The 17360-nt window shown below is 36.8% G+C and overlaps 1 pseudogene; it reads right to left on the reverse strand.

Annotated features, from left to right (window-relative positions):
- Positions 1 to 7745: 7745 nt before the first annotated feature.
- Positions 7746 to 10831, reverse strand: LOC112932969 (mediator of RNA polymerase II transcription subunit 4 pseudogene; annotated as a pseudogene).
- Positions 10832 to 17360: the final 6529 nt, after the last annotated feature.

Genomic DNA, 17360 nt, shown 5'->3' on the forward strand with positions numbered 1-17360 from the left:
ATGCCCTTTTACAAATGATGTTAATTTTGATCATTTTGTTAAAGTTGTGTCTCCCAGGTTTCTCTAATATAACATTACTATTTTATTTTTGTTATTAATAAGTATCATGTGAGGAGATACTTTGTCTTTTCTAAATATCATCTCCTTATCTTTATGTGGTCAATATCTTGTTTCTCCTTAAATGTTTCATCCACTATGTTTAGTACCCACTGATGATTCTTGCTGGAATAAATTATTGCTGTAATGAGTATCAAATGGTGTTTTTCAAATTTGATCATTCCTTCTAAATTAATGCTTTGGAGTTATAGAATGAGGGAGTGCTTTTAAGTTTCTATTACTAATTTCTTCACTTTAATATGGAATCATGCATTCTTACTTTTTTAAAATTTTATTTATTTATTCATGAGAGACACAGAGAGAGAGGCAGAGACACAGGCAGAGGGAGAAGCAGGCTCCGTGCAGGGAGCCTGATGTGGGAGTAGATCCCGGGATTCCAGGATCACGTCTGGGCTGAAGGCAGATGCTTTAGCTGCTGAGCTACCCAGGCATCCCGCATTCTTACTTTAATAAATGCATTTTAACCAGTGGGAGCCCCTTCAAACTGGTTCCTGTGTCCTCTTGTCATGGTCCCATTATGTTTTCAACACTCTTAATTTTTGGTGTAGCGATATGCTCTATCTCATCCTGTACTCCCCTAGTCTCAGCCCTGGAATCGGTATTCTCTCCAACGAGCCCTGATTTATTTTAGTGAGAATAATACATATTATTTGGAAACCAACATTATGCTGTCTCATAATATGATGAGATATACTCACTACTACTGGATATTAGGGCTTTAGTTCTTAAAAATATGTGCGTGTGCATACACACACACACAACACATACCCCTATTTATCTCTCAATATATCAACTATATATGTATTTGTTAATATGTACATCAAATCTACATCCATTTATCAAATCATGGGCTCATACTGGCACCTCCAATTCAAATGCAGTATAAAAGATTTACTCTCAACTCCCTCTTTATGCCTCACCTGGAAAGTCCTTGCTTCATCTGGCTACAATATATTTACTTATTTGCTCAATCCCAGAATTTACCAAAGTAGCATTAGAATTCCTAAGTTACACTCACTGAAAAAGAGAACAAAACCCTTATAACTATAGCTTAATATTTGTTTATATTCCAGTTTTCTGTTCAGCTTGAGGATGTCTAGTTAAAATAGACTGGCTAAAAGTCATGTGGGTCAGTTCTTTTCATTCTTTTCTGTGTGGTTATGTCTCTCATTTGAAATATAATTAGGTTGCCTTCTGTTTGCATTCTATTTTATTATTATTGTTAACTTTATTATTTAATTTTTTTGTGTGTATGATACATAGAAATTATTTTAAAAGTCAGACTATGAAAAATAGTATACTGACTGATAGGGGTTACTTTCCATCTTTTCTCAGCTTTTCTGATCCTACTTCCTATTCATTTTTTGTTTACACATTCCGTACTTCTTAATACACTAGTAAGTAGATACATATTTATTTTCCTTCTATTATAAAAGGTCACCAACTAAAGATATTTGCACTCAATTTTCACTTGGCAATGTATCTTGGAAATCAGTTCACAGAGCTGTTCCTCATTCTTCTTTAAAGCTGCATAATATACCCTTGTGTAGACGTATTAGTTTTTTCAACTCCTATATATGGGGATTTTGTTGTTGCTAATAATTGCCACTTATAAACAATGTTGCCATGAACAAACTTATGCATCTGTGTGGTTGTATTGTTGAGGTGTATCTTTAGAGTAAATTTAGAGTAAATTACTAGAAGTAGGATTGCTAAATCAAAAGATAAATGCTATGTAGATTTGCTAAATATTGCAAGAACAATTTGCATTTCAACCAGCAGTGTAGGAAAGTGCTTGTTTCCCCAAAACCTTAACAAAAAATGTCTTGTCACATCTTTAAATTTTTGACAATCTGAGATGAAAATGGTAACAGTGTGGCCATTCTTATATAATTTATTGCATTTATAACTCATATTTAATAAAATATATCTATCCTGATTATATAGTTTGATGACTTTTGACAGAGGTCTACATTAGGGTAAACACCAATACAAGTTATGGAATGTTTCTACCCCCAAAGGTAGTTTATGCCTTTTTGAAATAATTCCTCCTTTCTACTTCTCATGACTGGTATGCTTTTCATCAGTGTGGATTAGTTTTCCCTGTTCTGCAATTTCACATAAGTAAAATCACAGCATGTGCTCTTTATCTGCCTTCTTTTGCTCAGTATCCTTCTGACTTTCATCCATGATACTGAGTATAAAAATAGTTTCTTCCTTTTAATTGCTGAGAAGTACTACACATATGGGTATATCACAAATTGTTTATCTCTTAACTTGATGATGGACATTTAGGTTGTTTTCAGGTTTTGGATGCCTGAATAAATCTGCTAGAAGCATCTGCTTAGAAGTGTTTGCGTGAATATATATTCATTTCTCTCAGGTAGATATGAAGGGGTGTAATGCCTGGATCGCTGAGGATATTGATGTTCAATTGCTTTCTAAACTATTGTACCATTTGGCACTCCCACACACAATGTGTAAGATTTCCAGTTGCTGGGCATCCTCTTTCCATTGTCTCTTTCCTTTCTTTTAGCCTTTCTAGTATGTATATCACTGAGGTTTGACTTTGCATTTCCTTGATGAGTAAAGATGTCAAAAATTTTTCATATTCTTATTGATCATTTTTGTATGTTCTTATTTCAGGAGATTGCAAATATTTTGCTAATTGTCATTTGTTGTTTTCTTATCATTACATTGTAAGATTCTGAATACCATTATTTTGTCTGATAGGTATACTAAAAACCTTTTCTCTCTGCCCATGGCTTGCACTTTCATTTCCTTAACACTACCTTTGAGGAACAGAAGTTTTATATTGGATTCAAGTCCAATTTATTAATGTTTGTTGTATTGTTTTGGTATTGGTGTCCTAACTAAGAAATCTTCATGTATTCAAAGTTGAGTATATTTTCTCATATGCTTTCTTCTGTATGTTTTGTAGTTTTATTCCTCATGTTTTGGTCAATTTATGTTATGCTTTGGCAAAAATCAATTGCCCATAGACGTGCAAGGTTACTTTCGGATTCTTTATTTTCTATGATTTATATGGACGTTATGCAAAATTACCCAACAATCCTGAGGGAAGGTGTAGCAAGTAGCATATATAATGATTTATGGGTGTCCCCATTTCATAATGCTGGGGTCTCATGAAATTGGTCCACCTGATATCTCAGAAATCGACCTGGTCACTCAATAGTCAGTCTCCTCCTCTAGCATGGCTGTGAAGGTTTTTTATTATCCAGGCTAGGCTGGGGGATAGGAGTGAACTTTCCAGCCTATCTCCCATGGTAATTTATATCTCATTTAGCATGATCAGTTTTGTTAAATTCATTCTTTCAGTTCATTTTGAAAAGGGTCTGAGGGCATTAGCGTTATAAAAAAAGCAGTGTGTCTTTTGCCTCTGCCTTTTACTGATGCTGTAAACTGAGGGAGTTGTATACCCTCCTGAGCCTAATATATATAAAGTAGGGATATAGCAATATACACGATTTAGTATCTACTATTGTCTAATAACACCTACTCCACAGTAAAATCTTATATATTAAACACTTAGCGTATATCAGTGGTATATAATAACTCACATCAAGAATTTCAATTAATGTTCATTACAATACTTTTGTTCTATTACAACTAAAACATTTTGTCTTTTAAAAAATCTCCAAGTAGTTAAGTATATAGTCTCTATAAGATGTCCAGGGAGACAGTACTCAGATATGCCATTTCCATCAGATGTTCACTGAGCTGTCTTTAAAAGAACCCCTTTATATGCCTTCAGACATATCAAATCTACTTGATGCTTATAACATCTTAATTTGTTCTTCATTGAAAATTCAACTTCAGACTTCAAAGTAAGAACATAACACTCACGAGGAAAAATCAGTACTTACATGCTCAGAGTTGAGGAAAACCAGGTTTTGTATCATAAGGTAGATCAATTTCATGCTAACATCAGGAAATCCGTGCCTCTCAGCTTTGCACTTTTAATTAATAACGGCATCTGAAGCTAATGACTCACGGCTTCTCAAATAAATGTGTACCATTTTCTTGAGTAATTTGCTGATACATGGGACATGGCTAGCAGAATTACATGCCTTTAGTGAAAGGCAGAGGGATCCATAATTCACATGAACATAAATTATTAAAAAGAAACCGTTACTCTAAAAATAATTCATGAATCAGACAACAAGATGACTCTTCTATGGGAAAGTATAAACATTTCTATTGACTACAGCATTTTTTTGTGAATTTACATAAACTATAAACTGATTATTGTGTTTATATAATAGTTTAGATTGGCAAGAATTTTCAACTAGTAGTCTAGTAACTTTATGGGGATTAGAAAACCCTGTGCCTAACCCTGTCTTTGAGCTCATGAATAGTAGCTTCGCATTACAGAAATATGTAATAATTTCAGTGTTTTAATTCCTGGGAAAGTCACCTAAGAGCTTATTGTAATAGATGAACTAAGTGAAATAAGGAATATAGCCTGAAAATAAATTTGTTAGAGAAACTTGACTTCTAGGAAAGGATTCTATTGATTGTACAACAGATGCCCGCTACTTCCTCAGCTAAACCTCATGTTATCAACTGATAGTATTGGCATTCTGGTTCACAAATCAATCTCTCAGGAGTTTGGTTATAGTGAATCATTTTTCCTGAACTTGATCACCTCTGAATAAGCAGATAAAAACAGAGCTGTAGCGTTGTGTTACTGTTGTACTGAGACCACAGGCAGAGGCTTGCAGGCAATGAATTCTGCAAGTAATCAGTTCAACCCCCTGTTGATTGCTGCTGCTGAGGTCACGGTGGCATTCCATTCTCCACAGATGTGAAAGGTTTTTAGCAGCACACACCCATGAGAGTCCCTTTCAGTGGAGACACTCTTGTGCCTGACGTATTTCAGATTGCCCTTTGAGGAGCTTTATTTATATTGTTAAGAACTAAATATAAATTGTACCTGCAGTGAGAGATTCAGGTTTAACACACTCGACCAAATACTCTTGAGAAGAAGACCTGTTATTTTGCTCTTTCTTAATATCTCACTAGTGTCTAGACTTTATTCTTCTTCAAATTCCTTAAGCAGCTCGCTGTTTACTAAACATGCACCTTGGCTCAGAAAAGGGATTTGGATAACGATAAATACTCTTTAGCTTAATGTGTTCATATCATGTCCGAATGGCATTACAGAAACAGCAGTATTTTTTCTCATTCCCAAACAGGTATTTTCAATGCCTATGTGATAGCAGGGTGGGACTGTTTGGGAGGTGACAAGGGAATCCAATGAGGATTGGCATGTAGAATTTAAAAAGAACCCAAACAACCCACCTCATTAGTTAATGTGTTCAGGAATGAGCTTTCCAGCTCTGGGATGGCTTGAAGATGTGTCCTCATGCCACTGCTATATACTATGCTCTCCAGGTAATCAGGAAGGCTGGCTCATGTCTGCTTGTTCTAGAAGGCAGCCTGGCACTCACTGTATGAATGTTCCTACTTATAGAGAAATGAACTGGCAAAACTCGAAGAAGCACATAACAATTATACATCCACCTTACAAAATATGTAAGTATAGGGACACCTGGGTGGCTCTGTGGTTGAGCATCTGCCTTTGGCTCAGGTCATGATCCCAGATTTCCAGGATTGAGTCCCGCATGGAGCTTCCTGCAGGGAGCCTGCTTCTTTCTCTGCCTCTCTCTTTGCCCTTCTCATGAATAAATAAAATCTTTAAAACCAACAAAATGTGTAAGTATAAATTTCTGACTCTAAGGTTGAAGGGTTTATTTGCCATTTGGGACAGCACCTCTAGACTCCTGTGAGTCTAGACACATGCACAGATTGACACGGACCTGTCACAAACACTCCCTGTTTTAATCAGTCGACAGTTACTTATCAAATGTCCACCCTGGGACAGATAATCTGCTCACCCCAAGAATAAGTGGTGGATAAGTAAGACAACAATCCCTGACTCTGGAAGCTTCTATTCTGGTGAGGAAGGTGGATGAAGGGATCGTGTGATGCAGGGATAACATACTTCCAGGACGGAGCTTCTAGTTAAGTGGGTGGTCCGGGAAGAGTTTTCTGAACAGGTGACGTTTAAGCAGAAAGAAGCTTAAACATGTAAGTGAACATTTACTTAGGATCAGGTCCAAACACTTTATTCGGGCATGCAGGGAGGGATCTTCATCGTCTAATTCTTGCTTCTCCTCCGGACTTCTTGTTACCGACTCCCAAGTTTTCAGATTTTCTTTGATCTCTTCACAGAACATTTTATAGTGGCCTCTGTTTAGTGCTAATAATTCCATATTATGATTTAATGGGATACCAGGAATTGTCATTTAAAAAAATCATCATCATTAATAACCAGAGAACACTGCATAATGCATATCTATGCATACAAAGAAAATAAACAAGGAGGAAATTTTGTCTGGTTTACAGTCACTTGAGAGTCCATTCTAGGCAAATACACTTTGTGTGTGTGTGTATTTGTGTGTGTGTGTGTGTGTGTGTGTGTGTGTGTGTGTGTGTGGTGGTGGTATTTGGGAGCCATTAGCTCATACCTTTCACTTTCTAACTTTGGGAGAGGGTGAAAACATTTTTTAAAGAGACTCGGAGTTCATCAATAGGAAAGCAGCTTTGAGTGTGCATTAGGTGTGCATTAGGTAGAGTAAGAGCTGGTACAGTTAATGGACCTCAGCCTTTCAGGGGCTTCACACAGTGAAGTTTTGGCGCTTGCTCACATAGAAGTCCAAGTTCATGGTCCTGATCCAACCATGATGGCTTCCATTCCGTGGTTGCTCATACTTTGCTCCTCCACTCACCAATCAACAGAAGGAACATGACAGGGTGAAGGATTCATCTCGACTTTTCTTCTGCTGTGACTTTTTAGTGACAAATATACTGCTGTTTATGTTCTATTGGCAAGGACTATGTCCGTGGTCCTTTCTAGAGGCAAAGAGATGGCTGGAGTCTGTCACTCTGGCTGTGGCCAGTGCTTCCAGTGACAGCTCTATACTATGAGGAGAGGTACATGAATTTTCTTGTCCATTTAGCCATCCAGTAGCACCAGATAATATGTTTGCACTCATCTTCCTAAGGGGAATATTCTTGCCCATTCCCAAGGGAGACAACCCAGTGTCCCACCAGTCAGTACAAGTCCAGACCTCAGTACTGTCTGCTGACAGTGTTTAAAAGCTGTCACCCCATAGACAAGTCATGTTTACCTCCCTCACACCAGCAGTGATGTGGAACAGGTGCATGGTAACTGGAACACAATCTCCAGTGCAGGAAAGAATTAAATAATGGGAGGCAGATAGCTTCCACCATCCATCGCATTTAAGAATGGATTCTGAGTAGGTTTTGTGAAGACCCTGTGGCTGATGGTGGATATTTTTTTGATTAACTCTAATTCTGCTCCTTGGGAGTAACTTTCTTATCCATTTTTCCCTGTCCTGAGGAGGTCCATCATAGTTGGATAGAACTGAGGAAACATTATTTTAAAATCTACAGCATGTCACATACTTTTAAGTGACAAGAAGAGCATAGTCAATGGGGATGGGAAGTTTTATCTTTAAATATGATGGCTTAATAGTTTCAGGTAGCATTTGATTAAAGACCTAGAGGAACTGAAAGAGCTAGAACCAGAGGCAAAGTGAGGCCAGGGAAGAGCATTCTCGAAGAGGAGCCAGCTCCATAGTGGGTTGAAGTACAGCAATGAATCCTATGTTCCTGGAACAGAAAGAATGAGGACAAAGAGTCATAAGAAGTAAAGTCCCAGAAGCAAGAAGGGAATGTATCTTTGTGAACCCATACTTACTACCGCATGGACTTTGGATTTTCTTTCGAGTGAGATGGCAATGCTTTGGGAAGTTTGGAGTAAAAGAAAAACATGACTATGCTTGTTACACTCCACTACGTGCTAGATGGAGATGGAAAGCAGAAACAAAAGCAGCTGAAACAATCTGACATGGTCCAGAGTGGTCACCAACAAGCTGCCTTGGGCACTAACCCATCTGGCACCAATGTGCTTTACAATAAGGATTTGGAATGTCTGATCATCAAGTTGCTTTCCAATGCTGAGTTTTAGTGAATAACCACATCTTTGGCTATACAGTGATTCATACTACTTTTTTTTTTCAACTTGCAGATGAGTTTATGAAGATGGTTAGCAGACAAAAACCTAAAAGAATTGCTTAAACAGATGTGCACTGAATCCATGCAATGACATGTATTCCGAAAGAGGTCTCAGACATCATTTCCTTTGTTTATTGAATACCCTCATTTCACTTTTTCACACGAGAAAAGTGATCCCTGGGGTAGTTTTGATTTTGGTGCAGCTGAGAAGTGCGAGTGCTAATCTTAGAAATAAGTTTTCCTAGTAAATTGAATTACTAGAAGTAAGACAGATAGCTGCAGATAGAGATTGCAATGAATATTTTGTCACTTTTTAGTGTTTATTTTTCCTGGTTGAAAAATTAAAAAAATTAATTTATGTATAGTAAAATTCTCCCTTTTAGTGTAGGGCTCAGTAAGTTTTGACAAATGTATATAGGCTTGCAATTACGACCACAATAAAGATTTTGTACAGTTTCATCACCCTGAAACATTTTCCTGTTCCCTCTTGTGGTGAGCCCTTCCCCCAGCCCACAGTCCTGGCGGTCACTGATCTGTTTTCTAGCTCTCTAATTTGCCTTTGCAAGAATATAATGCAGTATGTAACTTGTGGGTTTGTCTCTTTTTCTTTCTAGCTTATAAGTTTTTGCTTTCTGTTTTAAGATCCATGTGTGTAAGTTTTTTTTTTTTAATAAACACCCTTTCTTAGAGCAGTTTCTTTTTAATGCTTCAAGTTTTGATTTAAATTCTAGTTAGTTAACGTGTAATATAATCTTGGTTTCAGGAGTAGAATTCAAGTGTTTCATCACGTACCTACAACATGAGGTGCTCATCACAAGTACCCTCCTTAATGCCCATCCCCCATCCAGCCCATCCCCCACCTACCTCACTCCAACAACCCTCAGTTCCTTGTCTATAGTCAAGAGTCTCTCTTCCAGTTTGCCTCCCTTTCTTTCTTTTTTTTTTCTTTCCCCTATGTTCATTAATTTTGTTTCTTAAGTTCCACATATGAATGAAATCACACGGTATTTGTCTTTCTCTGATTTATTTCACTTAGCATAATAATCTCTAGCTCCGTCCATGTCATTGCTCTTTTAGAGCAGTTATATTATTTTTATTTTATTTTTTAACAAACAAAAGTGAATTTATTTACAAAGATTACAATAATTACAGATAGTACAAATTGAGACGATTTCCTCCGTTATTGTGACAGAAGCTACCAGCTTTCACTTTCAAATAAGAGTTTTGTTATTTTGAGATATTATATACATTCAGTGATCCACTGCACTTATTTTAAATGCTTTTCTGAATAATTCCAGGGGCTGATTAGTGATATGTACATGGGTCATTTCCTTCAACTTTTATTTCCAGAACTACTAAGTACAAGTCCAACTTAACTGGAATAACAGGGTAAAGAGGCACTGAAATGATTTTTTTTCCTCAACAGTAAATTTTGATTATTCTTTAAATATTCACTTAGTGGTTTAGAATTGAAATCATGATTTTTGGCTTGAAAAAGGAAGCCCAGTGATTTTTAGTGGGCTACACAATTCCACTGTAGCCAGTATTACTTGGCTATTTTTTTTACAGGCTTGCAATTGTTTAAGAAACAGAATTCTATAATATTCAATTCTGTTTTGTTTGTTTTTTAGAGGGAGAGAGGTTGGGGGAGACGCAGAGGGAGAGAGAGAATCTTAAGCAGACTGCATGCCCAGCATGAAGCCTAAACAGGGCTTGATCTCATGACCCTGAGATCATGACCCAAGCCAAAATCAAAAGTCCAGCGTTTAACCTATTGAGCCATCCAGGTACCCTCCCCTCCCGCCCATGGTATTCAAGTCTGTATGAATTTTGTCTCTTGTTTTTTGATCAGAGTCACTACTACTGCTTGATGAATCTGTTGACATAGTCTACATCTTCTTCATTTTCTTTATTATGCCCCAGAGGTCTCAACAAACAGTGACTTCTGTGATTTGGTGGTAGCATATTCATTGGCATGGCATTTGACTGCCATGGGCATTGTGGAGCAAGGACATCTGGCAATCTCCCTGTAGCAAGTAAATCCCCTGGTACATGACCATTAACACCGTTAGTGGGAGGATTGTTCATTTGACCCACTAATCCACTTCTCATCTCAATTCAGTCAGATATGGTCCCCTGGAACCCAGGTCAGTGGTGGCACACACAGGGTTACTTGCACTAATCCTATGTGCACACTTAATTATTTCTTCGGAGGAGATGGCAGTTTTTCTTGCTTTTTGTATTGATTTGAGTTTTCTTTTGCTTGGTAAACAACTGTTGCCAGTAGTTGCTCTACTTCTTTTAGCTATTTCTGTAGTTGCTGAACATCACTGTCTCTCTTCTCCACTTTCTTTTCTACAACTTGCATTTAATGATGGATTTTTGCCTGATTAAGTACCAATTTCATCAGTTCTTGAAATTCCACATCTCTGTGAATTAATAACTCCAGGACCTGGTTTTCTTCTCCAGGTGGTAACAACTTTTGGTTTCCTGAAATTGCTAAGATTTCTCTAAGTTCTCTCAACAAGACTTCCAGCCACCTCTTGGCAACTCCTTCTCCTTGTCTCCACTCAAAAACCACTGCCATGCTCCCCACAGGCCCACAGCTGGAGACTTAGAGCAGTTTTAAATTACCTGAAAAAAATTGAGTGGAAGGGACAGGGAATCCCCATGTAACCCCAGCCCCCTCCCCCACATGCACAGCCTCTTCCACTGTCAACATCCAACACCACAGTGCTACATTTGTTATAATCAATAGACCTACACTGACACATCATTATCCCCTAAAATCCATAATTTACCTTATGGCTCACTCTTGGTGTTGTATATTCTGTGAGTTTGGGCTAATGTATGATGGCATGTATCCATCATGATAATATTATATAGAACGTTTTCACTGCCCTAAAAGTCATCTATGTTCTGACCATTCCCTCCTCTCCTCTCTCCCAACCCTGGGTAGCCACTTATCTTTATATTGTTTCCATAATTTTGCCTTCTCCACAGAGTCATATAGTTTGAGTTCCAAGGTAGAAAACCTTTTCAGGTTGGCTTCTGTCACTTAGTAATACCTATTTAAGGTTCCTCCATGTCTTTTCATGTCTTGATATCTCATCTTTTTTTTAAGATTTTATTTTTTATTTATTCACAACAGACAGAGAGGCAGAGATAAAGGCAGAGGGAGAAGCAGGCTGCCTGTAGGCTTCCTGTGGGGAGCCTGATGCAGACTTGATCCCAGAACCCCAGGATCATGCCCTAAGCCAAAAACTGAGCCACCAAGGCATCCTGATATCTCATATCTTTTTATTGCTTAATAATATTACACTGTTTGGATGTACCACAGTTTGTTTATCAATTTACCTCATGAGGGACATCTTGGTTGCTTTTAAATGGCAATTATGAATAAAGCTGCTATAAATATTCATAGGGAGATTTTTGTGTGGATATATGTTTTTAACTCATTTGGGGAAATATCAAGAGCATGATTATTGGATCATATAGTGAGAATGTACTTTGTTTAGTAAGAAATTGAAAATCTGTTTTCCAAAGTGACTGTGTTATTTTGCATTTTCACTAACAATGAACCACAGTTCCCATTGTTCCATTCTCATCAGCTTTTGGTGTTTTGAGTGTTTTGAATTTGTTCATTCTAATAGGTATAGAAAGGTATCTCACTGCTGTTTTAAATTTGCAATTTCTGAATGACCGTGGATGTAAACATCTGTTCATAAACTTTTGTATATTAACCTTGTATCCTGTAACCTTGTTATAATTACTTATCAGCTCTAGAATTTTTTTCTTTTTTTGGTTGATTCTTCTGGATTTTTTACATAGGTAATTATACTATCTGGGAACAAAGATATTTTTATTCATTCCTTCTCAATCTGTCTACCTTTTATTTCATTTCCTTGTCTTCTTGCATCATCAAGGACTTCCAGTATGATGCTGAAAAGGAGTGGGGAGAGGGGACATCCTTGCACCTGATATTAGTGAGAAAGCTTCAACTTTCACACCATTAAATATGACATTATCTGTAGCTTTTCTGTAGATGTTCCTATCTATTTGAAGAAGTTCCCTTTTACTCTTAGTTTGCTAAGGGGTTTTGCTTTGTTTTGTTTGTTTTCAATTTTTTTTATGACTGGGTTTTGGATTTTGTCAAATGCTTTTCCTGCATCTATAGATATGATTCTGTGATTTTCTTCTTTTTCAGCTTGTTGATGTTATGACTTACATTAATTTTGAGATGTTAAAACAAACTTGCATACTTGAGATAAATCCCATTTGGCTGTGGTGTATAATTGTTTTTAGACATTGTAGGATTTGTTTTTCTATATTTGTTTGAGGATTTTGCATCTATGTTCATGAGAGATGTTAGTCTGCAGCTTTCTTTTCTTATAATGTTTCTGTCTGATTTTCTTATCAGAGTAATGTTGGCTTCAGAGAGTGAGCTAAGGATAGTCCTCTGCTTCTATCTTCTGGAAAAGACTGTAGAGACTTGGTATAATTTCCTTCTTAAATGTGTGGTAGGATTTGCTAGTGAATCCACACTAGCAAATTCAGTGTATTCAGTGAATACACTGGGCCTAGTGCATCAGTGTATTTTGTAACACTTGTTCAAATAGTCTATTTCTTCTTGTGTGAGTTTTGGCAGATTTTGTTGTGCAAGAAATTACTCTATTTCATTTGTGTTATCAAACTTGTGGGCTTAGAGAGGGTTTATAACATTCTTTTGCTATCCTTTTCATGTCCATATGATTTGTATGGATGCATTTCCTTTCATTTCTGAGATTAGCAATTGTGTTTTTTAATCTTTTTCTTTTCTTAGCTAGCTGGCTTATCAATTTTATGATCTTTTCAAAAATTGAGTTTTGGGTCTTGTTAATTTTCTCTGTTGATTTCCTATTTTCAATTTCATTGATTTTTGCTCTAATTTTTAGTATTTCTTATGCTTACATTGGATTTAATTTGCTTTTTTATTTTCTCAAGTTGTTAAGGTGAAAGCTTAGAATTTTGATTATAGATCTTCCTTCTTTTCAAATATATGCATTTAATAGTTCAATCTTCCCTCCACTGCTTGTGCTGTATTCTACAAACTTTGAAGTTGTATTTTTGCTTTCACTTAGTTAAAAAATGTTCTACTTGGGATCCCTGGGTGGCGCAGCGGTTTGGCGCCTGCCTTTGGCCCAGGACCGGATCCTGGAGACTCGGGATCGAATCCCACGTCGGGCTCCCGGTGCATGGAGCCTGCTTCTCCCTCTGCCTGTGTCTCTGCCTCTCTCTCTCTCTGTGACTATCATAAATAAATAAATTAATTTAAAAAAAATAAAAAATGTTCTACTATTACTTCAGATTTCTTCTTTAACCCACATGTTGTGTTGTTTAATCTCCATGTATTTGGGGATTTTCTTTCTCTGATTGATTTCTAGTTTAATTCTAATGTGATCTGATAGCATATGTAGTGTGATTTTTATCCTTGTATGTTTTATGGCCCAGAATGTGGTCTGTCTTAGTGAATGTCCCAGTGAGGTGGAGTAGAATGCTGATGATGTTGGATGAAGTAGTCTATAGCTCTCAAGTGTATCCAGTTGACCAATGGTGTTGTCGAGTTCAACTCTGTCCTTACTGACCTTCTGCTGCTGAATCAGTCTATATCTGATAGAGCAGAGTTCAAGCCTCATGTATAATATAGTATAGTCATCTCTTTCTCATTGCAGTTTTATCAATTTTTGCCTCACATGTTTTTATAGTGACATTTTAAGGATTTTATATTTTTGGAGGATTATTTTAAGGATTTTAAGGATTATTATATTTTTGGAGGATTGACTCCTTTATCATTATGTAATACCCCTCTTCATTCATGATAACCCTGCTGTGAAGTTTGCTGTGTATAAAATTAATATATCTGCTCCTGCTTTCTTTTGATTAGGGTCTGCATGGTATCTGTCTCCAACCGTTTACTTTTCATCTATATATGTTTATACTTAAAGTGGATTTCTTGTAGACAGTATATATTTGGGTCTTATTTTTTGATCCAGTCTGATGATCTCTGTATTTTAGTTGATGTAGTTAGACCATTGATGTTTAAAGTGATCTTTGGTATAGCTGGATTAATATCTGTCACATTTGTTACTGTTTTGCATTCTTTGTCCTTTTTCTTTGTTACCATCTTTGTCTTCCACTTTATTTTGCCTTTTGTAATTTTAATTCTGCATTTTATATGATTAGCTTCCCCCTCCTTTCTTAAGAATTGTATTTCTATTGTAACTGTTGTTAGTGATTGCTCTAACTTTGCATGTATATTTACAACTAATACAAATCTACTTTTGAAGAACACTAAACTGCTGTGGGTTAGTGAAAATACCTTACAAGAACCAAGTACTCCTAATGCGACCTTCTCAGTGCAATATCAGTTTTACCTAGCTGCTTTAAAGAAATCCATTTTCACTTCATGTAAAATAAGAAGAAAACAAATAGAAAGGTTATAAAATGTTGACACAACCTTATTTTGTCTCTAAATATTTTACTTGTAGACTAAAAGAACTGGACTATGGTTTGTATTTTTTTTGTACTCCCCCCCCCCCCCTTGGCTCAGAGATATTAGTGGGCAATGATTTTGAAAATTATTTTCTTAAATATTCTTAACCACTCAGTACTGATAAATGTGAATAAAGGCTCACTGATATTTTTCCTTGAATTCACTAAAAGGTTTAAATTTATTAAAAATTCCCAGGAGACCTATTTGTTTTCTGAATAAAAATTTAGAGAGTGCTATCAATTTGGAATGCTATCAATTGAACTAGGCAAAGTTTGGTTTTAAGGTGGCTTCATTTTTTTCGACTTCCTGTATTAAAATAGTAACCAGATAATGTGCTACATAACTCCTAGGAGTGTTATTCAAAGAGACTATAAAATGCACGGTACATTATGTGGTAGCCTTTTGTGGGAAATAACAAGTGTATGCACTGAGAAGGTGTTCCATTAATTCTGTCTTCCCCTTTACCACAGTCACTGTTGTGAGGGTAAAAAGGAAGAGAAAGTGTTGGAAAATCATTGTGGATTGTGTTCTATCTGTGTGCATTGGAATCCTACAAAAAGACAGAATGTTTCACTAAATAAGTTTGGAGTTCATCTTCAATCTTTTATTTATTTCTCTCATCTTTTCCAGGCAATCTTTAGGAAGATGAATGGTGTTGATTTAATTATCTTTTAAGCTGCTCTAGACCATAACTGCATGCATCCTTATTTCTGTGAGTGAATGATTGAACAGTTCTATTACTGAAACTATTAGATTTGGAGAGTTTATTGATTTGAAGTCTTGGAACAAGAATGGTCAATACACTGGTTTGGTACTTTAGCTCATTTAGATTCAAAAATTCCTAGAGATAGTGGAGACTGAGCTTCTGCTTTTGAATTAAAGATTACAATGGCTCAGCAATTTCAAAAAGCCTGAGCTTTCTCTTCATGGACTTCAGAAGATAATGTTAGAAGATCAATCTGTGCATGTGATTACAAACACACATCAGCCTTTGACATCAACTCTGTGAAATGAGTATGTCTAGCCTGATATAATCTGGGTCTTGAGAAATGGTGCCTTATGGTAATTGATTCCTTTACTTGAATCATCTTGGTAATATTTTACTCGGCCTAATAAAATTGGTGTATTCTCTGGTTAGATTTAAAATTGATCACCCAGACATCATTAGTAGAAAGAATTGATGAATTTTTTAAAAAATCAATCAACACTTATTGAATTTCTACAAGAAGCAGGGAACTATTGTAGGGATCATCTGGCTTTTGCTGAAAATCAGGTTATATTTACAAATTATTTTGAAAGATTTAAAGTAGAATTAAATTGGAATTGCTTATTCCAATCCAAAATGGAAATGACTTTCGGCTTGGCAGCACCAGACTCCTGGCCCTTGTTTTTAGGAAATGTACCAAGTCAAACCAACTGGAGATGGGACAGAACAGAATGCAGTGCTGGAGAAGGCCCAAGTAGAATGAATGCTACCAGTCTTTAATTTATGAAGCTTTGACGGTCTGAATTCCTCTAAGCCTGGGAGAAATTTTAGCCATTTTCACACTGTCTCCATGCCAGTAGGCTGTAGGGGTCCAGCTGGCAGACTCAAATGTTTAGGTTGTTGGTGTACAAGCCTTCAGGTCCATAATGACTTCAGAGACCACCTTGGGAGCTGGTTAAGAATAAAACTGCAACCTGCAGACCTGTTTTGGTGGACAGATAACCTAAAAAAGACATGGAGGGGTCATTAGGACCTCTGTGTTGGTGCCAGCCATTTTCAATAACTCAGGAAACTCTTAATTATGTAGGGAAGGATTTGAGCTTTTTATCAGAAATTTAAACCTCTCCAGGAAAACATGATTGTTTCATTTGCAATAAGTATCCTTGAGAGGAGGTTGCAAGTAGGGATTTGCCTCACAAAACTGTGGTTTTGTCTAGGAAAATAAGTTACCTGAAGATGAAGGCAACAATTTCTGTACCTGCTATTGACTCAGGCTTTATGGTTGATAAAATTAGTCGTTTCTGATCCCAAATGTTGCCTTTGAGTACGTGGTGAGTAGGGCCCGCGTCAGGAGACAAATGTGAGAGCCAACGTTATTTCTTTGATGTGTCTATGTAAGGAAATCTGGAGGAAGATGTGAAGGGGTTTTTTAGGGCAGAGGAAAAAATGACTCAAATGGAGGCTCAGTAGGTCTTGGTTGTCATATCAAGATCTCTTATTTCCTTGTTTCTCAAGCTGATTTACCCAGACCTACATTATTTGATGTGTCCAGTTTCTTCCCCAACGTGATTTTTCAGAGCTGAGTTCATTGTTTTTGAGATGATCTCAAAATGTGATATTCTCTTAACAGTGACCTGACATTCTTAATAGTAAAGAACCAAGAGAGGGGGAGAGAGAGAGAGAGATCCTCTGCTGACCTTGGGGGTATTTGTTTCTTGTGAGAAAACTGGAGAAGTAGATGTCTAGTAGTGGGACGGGGCAGCAGTAATTTCAACTGCAGTGCCGGTGTTATACAGAATGTAAGATAACCAAAGCCATTGGAGACAGGTGCGTGTTGGTTTAACTCTGTTACCAGTTCTAGTTCCCTTTTTGTTTACT

This window comes from Vulpes vulpes, chromosome 1, assembly GCF_048418805.1.
Source record: "Vulpes vulpes isolate BD-2025 chromosome 1, VulVul3, whole genome shotgun sequence".
Taxonomy (NCBI): Eukaryota; Metazoa; Chordata; class Mammalia; order Carnivora; family Canidae; genus Vulpes; species Vulpes vulpes.